At 44.0% G+C, this 18,744-nt stretch overlaps 1 long non-coding RNA gene across 1 annotated transcript in view; it reads right to left on the bottom strand.

Annotated features, from left to right (window-relative positions):
* The window catches only part of LOC120390834, a 44,631-nt gene that overhangs the window by 10,088 nt on the left and 15,799 nt on the right, over positions 1-18,744 (bottom strand). The window contains exons 2-3 of the long non-coding RNA XR_005591153.1: positions 13,252-13,372; positions 814-981 (exon numbers count right to left, since the gene is read on the bottom strand). This is a non-coding gene — a long non-coding RNA (uncharacterized LOC120390834). The remainder of the gene's footprint in view (positions 1-813; positions 982-13,251; positions 13,373-18,744) is intronic.

Here is an 18,744-nt window from a genome sequence, read left to right as displayed (position 1 = left end):
CCAGAAACTCTGGCACCGCTCCTGCCATCACTGACAATTTTAAAATAAAGATAGGATGTTTTTCTAATAGATATGCTCTAGGAATTATTTTGGGGAAATTCTATGGCCTGTGTTATACAGGAGGTCAAACCAGATAATCAAAATTGTCCCTCTTGCCTTTGGAATCGATGAATCTATGACCTCCGGACCCTCAGTCTTTCACATTCTTGGCAATTGGAGACCCAGAGGCTGCCCCGCTGTCAGAAATCAATATCCTGACTCATGACATCGATTTCATTAGTAAACAAAAAATTGACCAGACACTAAGCTGGGCTTATGAACAACTGGAAATAGTAAACAGGGAGATTGTGGATTCCCAGGAAGACGAACAATAACCCCATTTCAAGATCAGGGATGAATGAATATATTGCTAGGGACTGGATGATGGCTGTGAGATGCCTCTGATGATCCTCCCAGCGGCTGCTATATATGAGTAAGTTATCCATGTAGGCCACCATATGGCTGTGAAGTCAAAGTAACCAGACCATAAATCTGAAAAGTCACCACTACCCCCATTTAGGCTGAACAGCATCATGCAGAAGTGATAACGCCCAAAAGGTGTAGAAAGGACAGTCTTTCTTTTGGTGGGACTCTGATGTGAACAGAATTTGCCAGTAGTCTTCAGTGAGCACGAAGATGGAAATTGTAACTCATCCACCCTTGGCATGGGCTAGAAATCAGATTTAGATATGGAATTCACTATGTGAAAGTAGATGCAAAATCATGTTGTACTCTTTGGATTAGGCACTAGCATTGTGGGGCTCCTCCACTCACCACATGATTCTTCCATCATCTTCAGGTCCAACACAGCCTGGAGTTCCTTCCAGACAACCTCCCACATTTTCCAGGAGAGCATTGCATTTCTCAAATGCATTGGTCAGGTGTCATCTCAATATGATAATAAGATATGTGAGTTTGCAAGCAGCCATCATCCACGCCTCTCTGTAATGACATTACCATTTGTCATTAGCACGATTCATTACCCATTCTTTGCAGTTCTTCAAAGAGTGTGCCATGGTTCATATCCAAGTCAAGTTTAGTTAGTTTAATTTTTGTCATACTACCTTAATCCAAAAAGAACTTGACTGCTTCTTAACTTTATCCTGAATGAAGGGTGGCTAGCATGACCACTAGCCCCCAAAAAGTCTGTGAGCATCAATAGATTAAAGACCTACCTGCTGGCAGCCACCAATACCCTTGGCAGAAGAATATCTTTCCGAACGATAGCTACTCTTGCTTTAAAGAGTCTAAGATGGGAGCGTAAACTGCGGCCCGTCAGGGCTTTCAATCCGGCCCGCAGGATTGCCAGCCCTATGGCACAGCAGGGCTAAGGCAGGCTCCTTGCCTGCCCTGGCCCTGTGCCACTCCCAGAAGTGGCCAGCACCATGTCCCTACGGCCTCTGGGGAAGGGCAGACGGAGGGCTCCGTGTATTGCTGTTGCCTGCAGGCACTGCCCCCCGCAGCTCCCATTGGCCAGGAACGGGGACCCGTGGGCAATGGGAACTTTGGGGGCAGTACCCACAGGTGAGGGCAGTGCATGGCAAAGCCACCTGCCCCACCGCACTCCCAGGAGCCACTGCCAGACATGCTGGCCACTTCTGGGAGTGGCGCGGGGCCAGGACAGGCAGGAAGCCTGCCTTAGCCCCTCTGCGTGCCACTGCTACCCTGGAGCCACTCGAGGTAAGCGGCGCCGGGCTGGAGCCCACACCCCGAACCTGTGCCATAGCTCCCTATCCCCCTGCCTTGAGCCCCCTGCCACACCCCTCCTGCAACCCAATCCCTTGCCCTGAGCCCGCTCCTGCATTCTACACCCCCTGCACCCCAACCCCTTGCCTTGAGGCCCTTTACTGCACACTGCACCCCCTCCCACACCCTGCATTCCCTCCCGCACCCCAAACCCCTGCCTCAGCCCTACATTCATGGCCCTGAATACAATTTCCCTATCCAGATGTGGCCCTTGGGCCAAAAAGTTTGCCCACCCCTGGTCTAAGAGATGGGAGATCCACCATGTCCCTAGGTAAAGGTTAAGTATATTCACAATTAAAAATTATTTCTAGTTCAATTTGTTTAGCTTCAGCTTCTCCCACTGGAGCTTGTTGTGCCTTTGTCTGCTAAATTAAAGTCTTCTACTATCTGAAGTCTTTTACCCATGTTAGGTGCTCATTGACTGACCGTGAGCAAGTCACCTCATAACCTTTTCTTTGATACTCTATATAGATTGAGCTCCTTTAGTTTCTACCTGTGAGGCAGGTTGTCCAGATCTTGAAGCATTCTTATAGTTCTTCCCTGAGCCGTTGTAATTTTTCAGCATCATTGCTGAAGTGTAAATACCAGAACTGAACACTGTATTCCAGTAATGCTTCCACTAAGGGCAAATTCAGTGGTAACAATATCTCCCTACTTCTAGTCAACACTCTTCTGTTTATACATCCAAGGACCGCATTTGCCCTTAGCCACTGCACTGAACTGTAAACTCATGTGCACTTCACCATAATCTCAAGTCTTTTTCTTAGTCACTACTTTCCAAAATACAGACCTATATTCTACAAACATGACTTTTTTTCTTGGTCCCTAGATGTATGATCTCGCATTAATTACATTAAAAGACATATTCAAGCAAGGCCAGCTTACCATGTGATCCAGATTTCTCTGTAGAACTGACTTATCTTTATCATTCCACCAATTTTTGTATCTTCTGCAAACTTTACTAGCAACGATCATTAATAAATACATTGAATTACGTTGGACCAGGAGCAGATTCCTATAGAACTTCACTAGAAATGGCCCCATTGGATGATGTCCCATGTAGAATTATTGTTTGGGTTCTAATACATTTAACATGTGCTGCACTGATTTTTTGTATAGTGCTAATTGTCATTGAGAAACTGTATCAAATGCTTAACTAATATCCAGATATAGTACATTGCATTCTCTTCATCCATTAATGTTATTTTAAAAAGTGATTATCTGGCATGATTTGTTCTCCCTTGCCCATCCTTTCCAGTTGCCTTTAAAACCCACTTCTTGCTTGTCAGCTCTTTGGGGCAGGAATTGTTTTAAAATGCTAATACAATATCCAGGATAAAGTGGACCCTAGAAACTACTGTATATCAGTAACAATAAACATATGCTGCTTATTGTCCAGGGCTTTGCTATCTTCTATTTGTTAAATATTCCATTTTAGTAGGGACTGAAGATTAAGTTATTGAACAGTAATTGCCAGAATCACTCTCCTTCTCTTTTATTTGTTTTTGGAAGAACATTACTTCACTTGTATTTTTCCAGTTCTTTGGTAGTTCCCAGTTCAAGCAGTTTTAAGAAGAGCCCCACAGGATAACACAAAAGATGGAATCATGTTCAAATGGAGTCATTTTTCTTTCTATTTAGAATTATTTTCTGTGACAGAAGAAAATTCATACAAAAGTCTCCTATACATTAGGAATATTTAGGCAATCCAAGTGTAATCAGTCCCTGGAAGCTGTCCCTCATATGTTCTGATACCAAGTTTAAGTTCTTGAAAATGACAATTAGCAGCACCTGAACACTTTGCTCAATCATTGTCCTTCAAATACTTTAAGGGCCCAAAGTTTCTTATGGTGTCTGGGAGGGCCCCTTCCAAAGGAAGTCCTATCCACTTGAGGCATGTGGTTACTGTTTAGTTGTGGAATTTAAGGATGTAAGAAATCATGACAGTGACACTGTCAGAAAAGGGGTTAAAAGCAGCCCTAGGGAGGCTGAGCAGGAGGCAGCCAATTACAGAAGGGCTTATAGGAGCAGCCAATCAGGGCCGGGCTGGCCCATGTAAGAAGGGCTGCAGAACAGAGTGGGTCAGTCACTCCCTGGAGCTTGAGAAGGGAGGAGGACTGGCTGCCTTGCAGGTGGAGGGCAGCAAGCACCCTGGACAGAGCAGTGCTGCAGACAGAGACCTAAAGGCAGCTCCTGGCAGGCTGCAGGAATCTGCAGACTGAGGTCCTGATGCAAGGGTATGTGGGAAATGGCTAGACCGTGACTGCAGTTTGCCATTGAAGGGAGTGACCAGACAGTAGACTGCAGGTCCCCCTGGAATGGGGGCGGGGGCATAGAGTATGGCACAGCTGGGAAGGCAGTGTCACTGAAGAGGACGCCATGGTCCTGGGAGTGATGTGCATTCAGGAACAGAGGTGACAGTGGGTGAGACACCACCAGAAGAGGGTGCAGTGGTAATTCCCCAGACAGCCAGCAGGAGGTGCTTCAGTGGTAAGCCGTGCCCCATCGGATAGGGTCAGAGTGGGGCTCAGGTATGTACAATCTAGTGGTGCTAATGAGGTCTCAGTACTCTTGAAATCTGCTCTTCTAATATTAACTCACTGTCAGAGATGGGTAGCTGTTGCATTTAGGTCAGTTGGGAAAAGAGTCCTGAAAGCAAAAACTTCCTCCATGCAATTGAAGTCTCTCAAGCATGCAGAGCTGGTTAATGAAAGATGTAGGGGGACTGTTTTCAGAAAAAGGGACTGCTTTTTGCAGCTACATAGACAAACTCAGCAATTGATGGAGGTAAGCATTAGGCTTCCAAATTTTGGTGCCAGAAATCTCTCCCTCACCAAGCATTAGTTAAAAGATGTAGTTTAAAAAAGTGTGGCATTATTCTTCAATGATGAACCAAATGACACAGTGTAAACATTTGCCACTGTTTTCCTGTACAAAGCAAAATGTTGAAAAATGAAATGAACGCAGATTCCAATGCAATAGGCAGGTATCACAATCTCTGCTATAAGAGCAGAGTGACTATAACGATCACATCATCAGTTTCAAGTGTATTAAGTAATTAACAATCTTTATTTTTCTCATCTTATAAGAACAGGTTCCTTTTTGAAGTAAAAACTGCATTTTTCTTCAATAGTTGTAGTTCCACCTATAACCATTCACATAACTCCTATTAGGGACTACAGTAGTACATACTTAAAACTATTTTTGCAAAATAAAACTTGTCCCCAGTTTACAGTTCTGTTGTCTCTTATCTCTGAAGTCATTTTTCTCAATATGGCCAGTGGAACACAACACTATTTTTGCTGCCTTCAGTGTGATTGTAAAGAAAGTAACTGCTTTCCACTCACATCAAGGAAGAAAAAAAGATTAAGCAATCAGAACACAATTAGTGCCAATTAGAACAATTTTGCAGCTGTGAAAAGAGACATTTTTGTTTCAAGGGACTCTGTCCTCATGGCACACATATTGGGAAACCTGTAATTAGCAATATTTTAAATATAAAAAAATCAAGGATGGGGGAAAAATACAAACCTTTCACTTGTTTAGATGGGCTAATTTTACTATTTTTAGTTTGTAACACCAAGTGGAACAGATATTTTAAAAAACTATTCAAATGCATTTACAGAAGATTATGTCATGCTGTTAGTGTTTGCTTTCCTTATCCCATATGTCTTCCTTGCACCCAGAAGAGAAATCTTTTCAGATTCAAATAAAGACATGGTGGAAACACCAAATATGTGTAAGAAACTTCTTTTAGAAAGCGACTTTCAATGCAATAATATTTTTGAAGAGCTAAGGGCCTAGTCTTTTAAGGAGCCTCAAGGTGGCCTTCATATTCCAGGCATAATTTTGTAATGATAGTTAGCTTTCTAAATACTATGTGCTTTGCAGGTGCCATTGTACAGTTGGACACCTAAATGCTTGTTTGCATTCACAATAAATTGAAGATGCAATTAATTGCGGACATAACTGCAATTGTAAAATTTAAGACTCTGACAATCAGATCGTAGACGTCTAAATTATCATCCATAGCTGCAGTATTTAAGAATCTCAAGATTAATTTTAATATTTCATCTTCAGTAGTCTCAGTATAACTTTTTGACAGTCCGGTACTGTCTACTGAATATTAAGATCTCTATTCTCTTTTTCTGTTTTGCAAGTTAGAGAACTGAAACCCAGCAGATGAAGTGTGCTGTCCAAGGCATTTTACAAACATTTGTAGCACTGATTATTTCACTTCTTGGGAGCAATTGTCTCTCTCACAATCAGCTGAAATAGCAGCCTACAAGGGTTTCTTCTCCATTTGGGTAGAAAAAGCACAGGCACTGCATTCTCTGTATTAATCTAGCTAGTCCCCCTCACTACATCCCATAATGCAAGGCCTGTGTCTATTTTTAGTGATGGCTCTGCTCTGTACCAGAGTCCTCCAGCTGTTTAGGCTTCCTTCCCCAGGTACCCCAGGGAGAAATTCTACAGGAACTCCCCCCCCCCGCCTTTTTTGGGGGGGAATAAAATAACCAGAATTTCCTTAATGTATCCATAATGTTCTCCAGGTCCTCCGCATCTACAGGTGTGAGATATCTGAAGTCCTATGCTAGCTGCCTGCTACGTTTTTCTTATAACAATACTTATTTCATCAAAAACCTTTGATGAAACTGCATGTTGGTCTGAGGCTAATGTGATGGCTCGGCTTGAGGTCTGGAAGTAGGGTTGGCAACTTTCGAATGGCAAAAAAAACAAACATCCCTGGCTCACCCCTTAGCCTGCCCCTTCCCTGAAGCCCTGCCCCTACACCACCTCTTCTCTGAAGCCCAACCCTGGCTCACTCCATTCCCTTCTCCCTCTGTTGCTTGCTCTCCCCAACCCTCACTCACTTTCACCAGGCTGGGGAAGGAGATTGGAGTGCAGGAGAGGGGTGAGGAATCTGGCTGGGTGTGCAGGCTCTGGGGTGGGGCGGGGATGAAGGGCTTGGGGTGCAGGAGAGGGCACCCAGCTGGGGCCAAAGGGTTTGGAGTGCAGGGGGGGTGCTGGCTCTGGTTGTGGGTGTGGCCTCTAGCGTGGGTTTTGGGTGCAGGAGGGGGCTCCAGGCTGGGGCAGGGGGCTGGAGGTGCAGGAGGGGGTGCGGCATCCTGGTGGTGCTTACTGTGGCTCCCAGGAAGTGGCTGCCAGGTCCCTACAGACCCTAGGTGCATGGGTAGCCAGGGAGGCTCCACACGCTGTCCTCATGCCCGCAGGTGCCACCCGGCTGCTCCCATTGGTTGTGGTTCCGGGCCAATGGGAGCTGCGGAGCTGCCACTAGGGGTGGGGGCATTGTGCAGAGTCTCCCTGGCCACCCAAGCACGTAGGGGCCTCAAGGGCCTGGTGGTCGCTTTTCGGAGCTGCACAAAGCTAGCCAGGCAGGGAGCCTGCCTTACCTCCAGGCCCCTGCTGTGCCACTGACTGGATTTTTAACGGCCTGGTCAGCAGTGCCAAAGAGAGATGACAGGGTCCTTTTTTGACCTGGCATTCTGGTTGAAAACTGGCAACCCTATCTGGAAGTAATCCAGCTAGAGCCCACCTTTACTGTTAGAAACCAAAGATTACTATGCAGATGAGCAGCATATAAATACCTAGATTGAAAGTCAATATTGAAATGTTGCAGAGATTTGCTGAACTGAGCAATGAGTGCAGCACCAGAGTAGAAAAAAGACAAGATAAAATGGCTTAAATTTCAGTATAACAAAGTCTGGGTCAATAATGATATAATTACAAATGGCCTAGCTTGCAATCTCAGAAGTGAAGCATTGGACTGAATGAATGAATTCCTAGAGCCTGTCCCTTCAAGTTAGCGTTTACTATATTATAGGGTTATGTAGGAAAGTTTGTATTGCTGCTGCCTGTGTTCCATTTGCCATGTATATACATAGAGGATCTGGCTCCAGAGCTGTAATTCCAGCACCTTTTATGAACACTAAGTTCATGTTTTAAAAAAAACTCTGAAATGTTTTTTCATAGTTGTTATGAGGGATAAATATGTGAACATCATATAATAGAAGAGGTGATGAATATTACCAATTGGCCTCAATATTTAGGGGAAAGTAATAGGTTATAAGTAGTGTTAAAACTCAGAATGACTTTCTTCTAGAAAGTTTTTGTCAAAAACAAAATTGACTTTATCTTAAAAATTTGTCAGCTGATTCAAATCCATTCAAATGATCTCGCCTTAATTGAGAGGTATTCTTTGTCTTATTGCAGTACTTTAAAAAACAAAGACACTTGTGATACACGAAGTGGGGGGAAGGGGGAAGTAGCTCCCTTTGATGGATGCCCAGCCAGTCAGTTAGCTGTAAAATCCCTCTTGGTCTTTCCTTTGCTTGATTTACCTGCAAAGGGTTAACAAGCCCAGAGGTAAAAGAGGAGTGGGCACCTAACCAAAAGAGCCAATGGGAAGGTAGAACTTTTTAAAATTGTGAAAGAAACTTTCCCTTTGTCCGTTGTTCTCTGGGCTGCAGGAACGGAGCAGCAATGCTGTGTAAGGCTTGAACCAGGTATGAAAATTCATCTTTCATACCTAGAAGCAATTATTTAGATAGGGAATGTTTAGTTAGACACAATCAGGTTTATTTTTTTATTTTGGCGTATGGATCTCCTCTGTGCTAACACCAGATGCTTTTCTGTGTTTGTAAGCTTTAAGCTGAACCCCCAAGAAAGCTAGTTTGGGTGCTTGATTTTGGAATTGCTCTTTTAAAATCTAGCAAAAGCCTAAGTTCCAGATGTATATTCTTTTTGTTTTTAATAATTTTTTTTTTTTTAAGAACAGGATTACATTTTTGGTGTCCGAAGAGGTTTGTGCATGTTGTTCGATTAGCTGGTAGCCACAGTTAATTTCTTTTGTTTTCTTTCTCAGCTCTTCCCCGGTGGTGAAAGGGCTTGAGGGTACACCACAGGGAGGAATTCTCAAGTGCTCCTTCCTGGGTTCAAAGGGTGTTTGTGGGTTTGGGTTTTTTATTTTATTTTTTTGGGGGTGGGGGTGTGTTTTTTTTTCATATGGATGGTGGCAGCGTTTACCAAGACCAGGTCAGAGAAAAGCTGTAACCTTGGGAGTGTGATACAAGCCTGGAGTGGCAAGTATAGGGTGACCAGATGTCCTGATTTTATAGGGACAATCCCGATATTTGGGCCTTTGTCACCCCCATCCCGATTTTTCACACTTGCTGTCTGGTCACCCTAGGCAAGTATTAATTTTTAAAATCCTTGCGGGCCCCCACTTCTGCACTCGAAGTGACAGAGTGGGCATTCAGCCTTGATAACACTACAAAAAATCATTTTGGGACCTGCACAAATAGGATTAAAACACTGATATGAAAGCTGCTGTTGTAGCTATGGGCTTCAGATTATAAAATGAGTACATTTTGAAATAATTCATTGAATGAATCCTGCAAAAAGGCAAACAAATGAAGAACTGAAGATGTATAAGATTAAAGTATTTGTATAAAACCTCTATTAAACTGAAGGGGCCAAATTCATCCTTGATATAACTCCACTTTCATCAATGGACTTACAGTAGGGATGATTTGTGCAATGATTTGGATACCCAATCTGCTTATAAACTATAAATGAACTGCTATTTTTCTCGTTTGTCTCTTAGGGCACATGAAATGTTTTAGCCTGACATAATGCAAACTCAGATGTTCTCATTAAACATATTCATATGCCACTTTCAGTGATACTACGTTGCTTTAATATTCTGACATTTACAGTTAAATCCTAAAAATAAAATATTGATGTAAATATGATGTGTGGGACCACTGTACAAATAAGAGCCTTTTTTATTTTAGGGAGTTCTGTGTTCAGCTGTTAAGAAAATAAAGAATGCAGGCAACATTATTGCTTTCAAAAGGCTGCCATTTTCTCTTGCTTTCGCTGCTGATAAATCACAAAGAAAAGTGAAATGTGCATGAAATTGCTTTCTCAGCTTTAGCAGACAGTTTGCAGCCAGCCAGCACCTTTGTAATGCAACTGTTACCTAAATGGCACTGTAATTTTCATAATATAATTATTGCTAGTGTGACTTTACAACTTGCACTGCCCCAAACTAATTAGTTCTTTATTACTGTGAAGGAATGTTCATTCATTGGATGAATGTGTGTTATATAATTTGAGTAAGAGCATTCCTCAAGCAGAAGGAAAAGCTTACTGAAAATAAGTGAAACAAAAGGTTCAGAACACCTACTGAATTTGTTGTTTTGAAAGCCACCAGTACAGTTCAGACTACAGTACTGATGCAATTTAATCTTTCATATTGGGTTAAATAGATGTGGCAAATTTGCCTCTCATTGATCTAATTTCAGGAAATACATATTTTAAAAATTAGAAGTACGGTGACAACATTTATTTGAAAACAAGTAATGAATTAGGTCACAGTTGATAACTATATTAAGGCATGTGAGATGTGACACAGCAGTAATATTATACTTGTGTTTACCTACAGGTAGGAGAAATATAGGCCCTGATCTAAGAAATCATCTCTGTTCAGAACAACACAAAGTATGTGCTTATGTAACCCACACACTTCCTGGGTGTGGTGTTCTGTCCCATTTAGTCTCACACACACACACACACACACACACACACACACACACACACACACACACACACACACACACACAGAGAGAGAGAGAGAGAGAGAGAGAGACACACACACACACACACACACACACACACAAAATCTAGAGCCCTTAGTAGCAGCTAGTTGGCTTTTAGCTCATGTGGCGGAGGCTCATGCACTAAGCAGCAGAGGTCTCCAGTTCAATCCCACCCGCTGATGACTGAGGTCTGTTGGCGTTACACTTATATGCCACTTAAGTCAATGGGAGTGCTGTCTTGAATATTGATGAGTTTAGGAATGTGCTTAAATGCTTTCCTGAATTAGGGTCATAGTAATTTCTGATATAGTCAATCCCACTAAATTACTCATGCTGCAAATCTGTAACTTGATTTAAAATAGTGCTGGTTTGAATGTTGCCATGAGATGAGGAAAAGATTAAGAAGTCTGATGGAAGATGACCAAAAAAAGGCAAACCACACTTAAACAGTTTGTCTAACTTGTGTTAGTGTCACAGGGAGTAGAGGAAAACTGAAATTTGTGAAAGGGGGAATGATAGGAGATTATGGGGTGGGAAAGGAGAGGCTTTTTTTAAAATCTGAAAACAATAGAGATTCACCAACTTCAACTATTATAGACAATGGGTGTTTCAATGCTGTATTTTTTTTATCCTAAAATTTCCCACCATTGCTATTGTGATGTGTTGCCCCCCTGTGGTGCCACCTAATGTACTGGGGTACCACTGAGCCCACCTGTTTCACCAGCCTGGGCTCCCTTACACTATCTTGCTGAGCCAGGCCCTCAAACCTCCTCTAGCGTGCACACAGGTAGGGACACACCCAGCTGCAGAAAGACACTGAAATCAGCACTGCATTGGGAAGGCTTCAGCTAGAGAGTTGTCCAGCACCTAAGTACACCCCCCCTCTGTAGTATAAAACCCAAATTGTATAGTCTTGTGCTGCACAGAGAACTATACAGTGTAAAGTCATGAAATCCATCCCGTCCCTCAATGTGGAGGAAGATATGCACAGATTTTTGCCCCACAGTTATGAATTCCACAAATTGGTTTTAGAGAAAACAAAAACAAGTTTATTAACTACAAAAGATGTTAAGTGACTGTAAGTGATAGCAAAGTGATCAAAACAGATTACCGTAGTAAATAAACAAAAACCACAAAGTGAGCTTAACACCCTTGATAAGTAGGATATAAATTAGCAAATTCACACCTTGAGTGATAAACAGGCTGGCAGATTCTTAAGGCACAAGTTGCCTTGGCTTTCCCAGGTTTTCATACACAGGCTAAAGATCCTTTTAGCCTGGGACCATCATTTCCCACAGTTCAGTCCTTGGCCCTCAGGTGCTATCTCTGAGAAGTTTCTGTTGTACACAGTTCCTGTGGTAATCCTTGTGCTTGTATGCATTTCCTCAATAAGCCATTATCATTTGGCCTTTTCACTGTTGTACCTGAAAGGCTGCTTGTGGGTGTTTTCAACCTCACAACGTATTTCAATAACACATACATAGCCTAACTTCATATACAATGATAGCACATACAATCCAATGAGATATTAATGTCTAGCAGATCAAGTCTTTTAGAATGATAACTCTTAAGACATACTTTGTACAAAACATATCCTAATTACATGACAGTGGTGAATATTGGGGTGTCACAGCTACCACCAGTTCAACTGTGCCAGTGGTAGTAATGGCAGAAGTGTTACCTTAAATAAGGTTCAGCGGGTTGGATTCACAATGGAGACTTATATGCTGCAACACTCAGGCTATGTATACACTACACAGCTTTTAGCGACAGGAATTTATGATAGAGCAAGAGGAGGAGGAGTACCCTAGGCATGGCAGACTCAAACTGGCTGATGCTGCTCATGACACTTGGCAAAGCCGCTGATGCCCCCTATGTAGACTGGCACTTCTGGAGCAGGGCCACAAGGACAGACTGGTAGGATCACATTGTCATGTAGACATGGGATGACCAGCAGTGGGTCCATAACTTTAGCATGAAGAAAGCTGTATTTCTGGAGCTTTGTGAGCAGCTTGCCCTGACCCTTCAGCATAAAAACACACACATGTGGGTGCAGGCTGCTATAACTGTCTGGAAGCTGGTTACCCCAGATTGCTACAGGTCCATTGCCAACCAATTTGGCATTGGAAAGTCAACTGTGGGTAAAGAATTTGCCTCAGAAGCCTCTGCCATCAGGCATGTGGTTTGCCCCAAGTTGGTGGGCATAAAATATATTCCTGGAGTAATTGCTGACTTGAGAGAAAGGAGTTTCCAAACTGCACTAGGGCCATTGATGGAACTCATGTGCCTATCGTTTGCCCCTCTCAAGTAGCACATGAGTAAATAAACTGCAAAGGGCACTACTCCATTGTTATGCAGACCCTTGTGGACCATAGAGGGCAATTTATGAATGTCAGTGTAGGTTGCACTTGGAAAGGTCATGCTGCCAAGGTTTTTTGCTGACCGGAAGTCTACATTCATGGGCAGGCTGGGACACTATTTCCACCAAATGACATCGTCATAAATGGAGGTACTATCCCTACTGTTATTCTGGGAGACCCCGCAAGCTCCCTCCCTTTAGCCTGGGCTTATGAAATCGTGCCTTATTATGTATGGATTATGTATTGATTACTTAAGAATTCCCAGTTATCATTTTGAAGTTTGATGGGTTCTTGTCCAAAGATCAGGCACAGTATTATCAAAATTACTGTTTAGTTGGGAATCCTGATGTGCACAGGTGCAACACTCACACTTTAGGAACCCTTCTGTATTTGTAATAGTACATTTAAAGTCACAAACACTCTAACTCAGCAAGGTAGATAGAGACAATACAGAATGTACATCTGAACATCCATATACTCACACTGTCCCTTGCAGAACAACTTTAAATGTTAGCCATCATCTTCTTCATCACCATCATCTTCCTCGTCATCACCAGTGGCCATCATTCTGGCACATCCAAAGGGCTACAGCTCTCTCTCCTCCTGCTCAGAAGTTCGGATACAACTTTTATAATATATTACGCTGATGCCACTATGCCTAATGCATATTCAGTAGGGTTTTCTCCCCTCTTCCTTATTTGTATTTCCTCACCCTATTAATGTTGGGGTGACCTTCTCCTATAGTTTAGTATATTAATGGTCTCAACTTATCATATGTCAATTTGTTGCTATGGCACTCTTGTGGTCACACATCAGCAGATGTTCCTATCCTAAAATATTCAAAAGCTGGTGTTAGCTGGTATTCCTGTGGTTGCCTGATCGGTATGTACAAACTTCCCCCTTAAACACTCTATTTTCAGTTCCCCAAAACGTAGGGGTGACTGCTGAGCCATTTATCTATGCCAAAATTTGTAGGCCTCAAGCCTTATGCAAACTGCTGAAGCCAATGCCTTACGGGAGACAGGCCTATAGGTTACTGCTAAACAAAGTAAATGCTAAAGCTAGCCCTGAGGGCTACAGCACCGATAGCAATAAACTTTCCTGATGACATAAAGCTGTATTTATAAATATGTATTATACAAGTACAACATCCACTTGTTGCCTGGCAAGCCAGCTGCCATTACCACACCAAAACACCAGTATCAACAGAACCTTTCCAAAACAAATTTTATATATATGTATATGTGTGCATGAACAGGTGTAAACCATGAAACCACATATGAGACAGAAACCCCCTACTGTTGCATGTCCCCTGGCCCCACATTCTCCTATCCCTGTTTGCTGCACCCTTTGAACTGGGGGAAGAGACATGGAAGCATCCATAGGGCAGAGTCTCAATATGGAGGGCTGGATGTGCAAGGTTGCCCTGCCCAGCTGCTCAGGAGGCCCAGTTGCATGGACCACCTAACATGGAGTTTTCCAAGCTGTTTCTGGACTTCATCACTGGGCACTGCTCAGAGAACTCAGGCTGTGGTGTGGCTGATGCAGCAGGAGCCAAACTCTTGTGGCCATTAGTGACCTAAGCTGCTCAAACAGTTCTCTCTGCTGATCTCTGTCCTCCTCCCTTAGCAGCCTTGCCTGTTCTAGGAACTGCAAAGCAAGTGCCTGCTCCCACGCTGAAACCCTGTCTTCAAGTTGTGCAGCCAGACTCGGTCTTTCCTTTTGCCTCTCACCATGCTTTTCTTCTAGCCATAAGTCCCTCTGTCTTTAATACTGGACCTACTTGTTGCCCCTGTTCAGAACTTCAACGATAAGTTATCACAGAAACGCTTCCTCTTGGAACAGTCTGTGAAAGTAAATTGTCCCAGGCTTCTGCTGCAGTATGGGTAAGCTGTGGAAGTACTGCAGCCAGTAGAGGCTGAGGGGCCTGGAACAGGACAAGACTCAGAGGGTTAGTGCCTCAAATAGCTCATTGTAGGAAAAAATCCTTGCAGAACTTCAAGGACACAAGTGAACTTCAATATATTGTGAGAAGGATGCTTCCGACCACAGAAGCTCCCTGGACACAGCCTGGTTAATCACAATGAAAGAAGTGCAGAGACAATAAGTTAAATATCAGAGGGGTAGCTGTGTTAGGCTGGATCTGTAAAAAGCGACAAAGAGATGCCACAGGACTTTGTCACTTTTTAATGATAAGTTACAAATTCAAAGCTGTCTTTTGTTTTTTAAAAATTACAGAATTACTTGGGTGTGGAGTGCCATCAGTGGCTGTGCTGGAAAAGCTTTTTCTATCATTTCAGGCCTTTCCATGGTTTGGAGGACATAACAGTTCTTGTGGTGCCCAGTTGGCAAAGGGAGATGTTATCCCCAAGCTGCTGTCTTCTCAAAAATTCACTTTCAAGCCATTTTTATTGTTTGCATTGTCTGGTTGCCATATTGAACTCCATGTTATGAGGGGTAGCCAAGCCATTAGCATACAATCCGCCGCTAGCTGATACATACTAATAGCCAATGCTTCTAATAACTTTAACATTGGTTCACAGTACAGAAATTGTTCCCCTCACTGTATTAGTATTCATTAATATGAAGCCAGAAACTTACTGAGCTCAGGGGTGGCTTCTGTCCCTTCCCCATATGCTCCAGACTCCATGGTGGGGAGATTCATTGGGGGGAGTGCATTCCAGATTCCTTTGTGGGGAGGGCATCAAACAGCTCCTCCAAGTATGGGCAAAGGATGTGCTCCTGCTGAAAAGCCTTCTCTGGGACTGGTTTCAGCAATGGAATCACTTCACTGTCCTCACTCAGTGCCTGCTAGTGGCTCCCATCAGTCCCCATGCTGGAGTCTGAGGCCAGCAGGTCACCATCCCAGCTGACCAGGTCATCATGCTCTACCATGGACTTTGTGCTCAGTGCAGTGCCCAGCACCAGGCCAAACTCCTTATAAAATGGCATGATGTCAGCGAGTTGCCTGAGAAGCAGTGCTGGTCCCTGATTTTTGTCTACTTAATCCTGAGCCACTTAATCTGCTCCCTGCACAGTGCAGGAAAAAATCCTTGCAGAATCACATTAGTCATGTAAATTTGCAATGCTGCCAGCTTCTTCACTATTTATTGGTATTCCTATTAAAGTCGACTGTTTTGCTGGCCTTGCACCAGAGATTTACCAAAATCTGGCTGTGCTCTGTGACCATGAAACAGCAGACTTTGCAAAAGGCTGCTTCTGTTCAGTCTCCATTACGAACTGAGAAGACTCTCAGATGGTGTGTTTGCAGCTCAGTGGTCAGACAATGTGGAAGAGTTAAAGATAGACTCACCAAGCTGCTGCAGTACACATTAGGGGATTGCTTAAGTTTTCACTGGAGTTGACTGAAGATTATTTGGCTAGAGAAGAAGTTGCCCCATGAAATTGTGGGATATGTTTGTCGGACTCCCAGGACCCACGCCATGAAGGGCTGGAACTACACTGCAAAGCAACCGGACTCAAACCTTAGCTGTTGTCTTGACTCAGGCTCGGCCCTCCACCCTCACGGGGTCTTAGGACCCTAGGTCCGAGACCGAGTCTGACAGATTTGTGTGTAGATGGAAAGGGGGTTTGGGCTCAAGCCTGAGTCTTACTCCAGGTTTACATTGCAATGTAGACGTAATCTAAAATTGGGATTCACACATGCCAGCCTGCTGAGTAGAGAGCTGCCTAAGGTCAGCAACAGGAAATGCTGAGGAAATGGATGTGGCCTAAGCCTTGCCTCACAAAGGGAGTTAGGTGCTTCCCTCCATCCCAGACTTGGTACCTATCTCCAGTTGGAGGGTTCACAGCTGTGGAGTTAGGAGCCTAAGCCAAGTATTTTTCAAGAAAAAAGGAAAAGGAGGTGCTGCCACCCTCATAACCTTCAGCCCAGGATTAGAGCATTCCACCAGGAGGTGGGATGCCTGGGTTCTAATCCCCACTCTGCCTAATGTGGAGCAGAGACTTTAACTTAGGTCTCCCACCTCCCAGGTTGTGATCTCTCAATTTCTCCTGTTGAAGCTGTGTCACTTTGTATAAAATAAATATTCATAGCAAGAGAATAACTTTACAGCCCAGTAGTTGGGAGACCCAGGTTCCAGTCTCCTTGCTCCAGTGAATATTTAAGTATTTATACACAGAGGAAGAGCTTCATGGTGTTCTCGTCCATCCTCCCTGTGTGGGGAAAAGGCCTGGGTAGGGAGTGTCGAATTGTGGAAGTCAACGAATGGCTATGCAGATGGTGTCGGAGAGAAGGCTTTGGATTCTTCGACCATGGGATGGTGTTCCAAGAAGGAGTGCTAGGCAGAGACGGGCTCCACCTAACGAAGAGAGGGAGGAGCATCTTCGCAAGCAGGCTGGCTAACCTAGTGAGGAGGGCTTTAAACTAGGTTCACCGGGGGAAGGAGACCAAAGCCCTGAGGTAAGTGGGGAAATGGGATACCGGGAGGAAGCACAAGCAGGAGAGTGCAAGAGGGGAGGACTCCTGTCTCAGACTGAGAAAGCGGGACAATCAACGAGTTATCTTAAGTGCCTATACACAAATGCAAGAAGCCTGGGAAACAAGCAGGGAGAACTGGAAGTCCTGACACAGTCAAGGAACTATGATGTGATTGGAATAACAGAGACTTGGTGGGATAACTCACATGACTGGAGTACTGTCATGGATGGATATAAACTGTTCAGGAAGGACAGGCAGGGCAGAAAAGGTGGGGGAGTTGCATTGTATGTAAGAGGGCAGTATGACTGCTCAGAGCTCTGGTATAAAACTGCAGAAAAACCTGAGAGTCTCTGGATTAAGTTTAGAAGTGTGAGCAACAAGGGGGATGTCGTGGTGGGAGTCTGCTATAGACCACCAGACCAGAGGGATGAGATGGACAAGGCTTTCTTCCAGCAACTAGCAGAAGTTACTAGATTGCAGGCCCTGGTTCTCATGAGAGACTTTAATACCCTGATATCTGCTGGGAGAGCAATACAGCGGTGCACAGACAATCCAGGAAGTTTTTGGAAAGTGTAGGGGACAATTTCCTGGTCCAAGTGCTGGAGGAACCAACTAGGGGCAGAGCTCTTCTTGACCTGCTGCTCACAAACAGAGAAGAGTTAGTAGGGGAAGCAAAAGTGGATGGGAACCTGGGAGGTAGTGACCATGAGATGGTCGAGTTCAGGATCCTGACGCAAGGAAAAAAGGAGAGCAGCAGAATATGGACCCTGGTTTTCAGAAAAGCAGACTTTGACTCCCTCAGGGAGCTGATGGGCAGGATCCCCTGGGAAAATAACATGAGGGGGAAAGGAGTCCAGGAGAGCTGGCTGTATTTTAAAGAATTCTTATTGAGATTGCAGGAAAAAACCATCCTGATGTGTAGGAAGAATAGTAAATATGGCAGGCGACCAGCTTGGCTTAACAGTGAAATCCTTGCTGATCTTAAACGCAAAAAAGAAGCTTACAAGACGTGGAAGATTGGACAAATGACCAGGGAGGAGTATAAAAATATTGCTCAGGCATGCAGGAGTGAAATCAGGAAGGCCAAATCACACTTGGAGTTGCAGCTAGTAAGAGATGTTAAGAGTAACAAGAAGGGTTTCTTCAGGTATGTTAGTAACAAGAAGAAAGTCAAGGAAAGTGTGGGCCCCTTACTGAACGAGGGAGGCAACCTAGTGACAGAGGATGTGGAAAAAGCTAATGTATTCAATGATTTTTTTTGCCTCTGTCTTCACAAACAAGGTCAGCTCCCAGTCTGCTGCACTGGGCAGCACAGTATGGGGAGAAGGTGACCAGCCCTCTGTGGAGAAAGAAGTGATTCGGGACTATTTAGAAAAACTGGACGAGCACAAGTCCGTGGGGCCGGATGCGCTGCATCCGAGGGTGCTAAAGGAGTTGGCGGATGTGATTGCAGAGCCATTGGCCATTATCTTTGAAAACTCATAGCGAACGGGGGAGGTCCCAGATGACTAGAAAAAGGCTATTGTAGTGCCCA

The sequence above is a fragment of the Mauremys reevesii genome, linkage group 1 (genome assembly GCF_016161935.1).
Source record: "Mauremys reevesii isolate NIE-2019 linkage group 1, ASM1616193v1, whole genome shotgun sequence".
In the NCBI taxonomy this organism is placed as follows: domain Eukaryota; kingdom Metazoa; phylum Chordata; order Testudines; family Geoemydidae; genus Mauremys; species Mauremys reevesii.
This window is presented reverse-complemented; position numbering and strand designations above follow the sequence as displayed.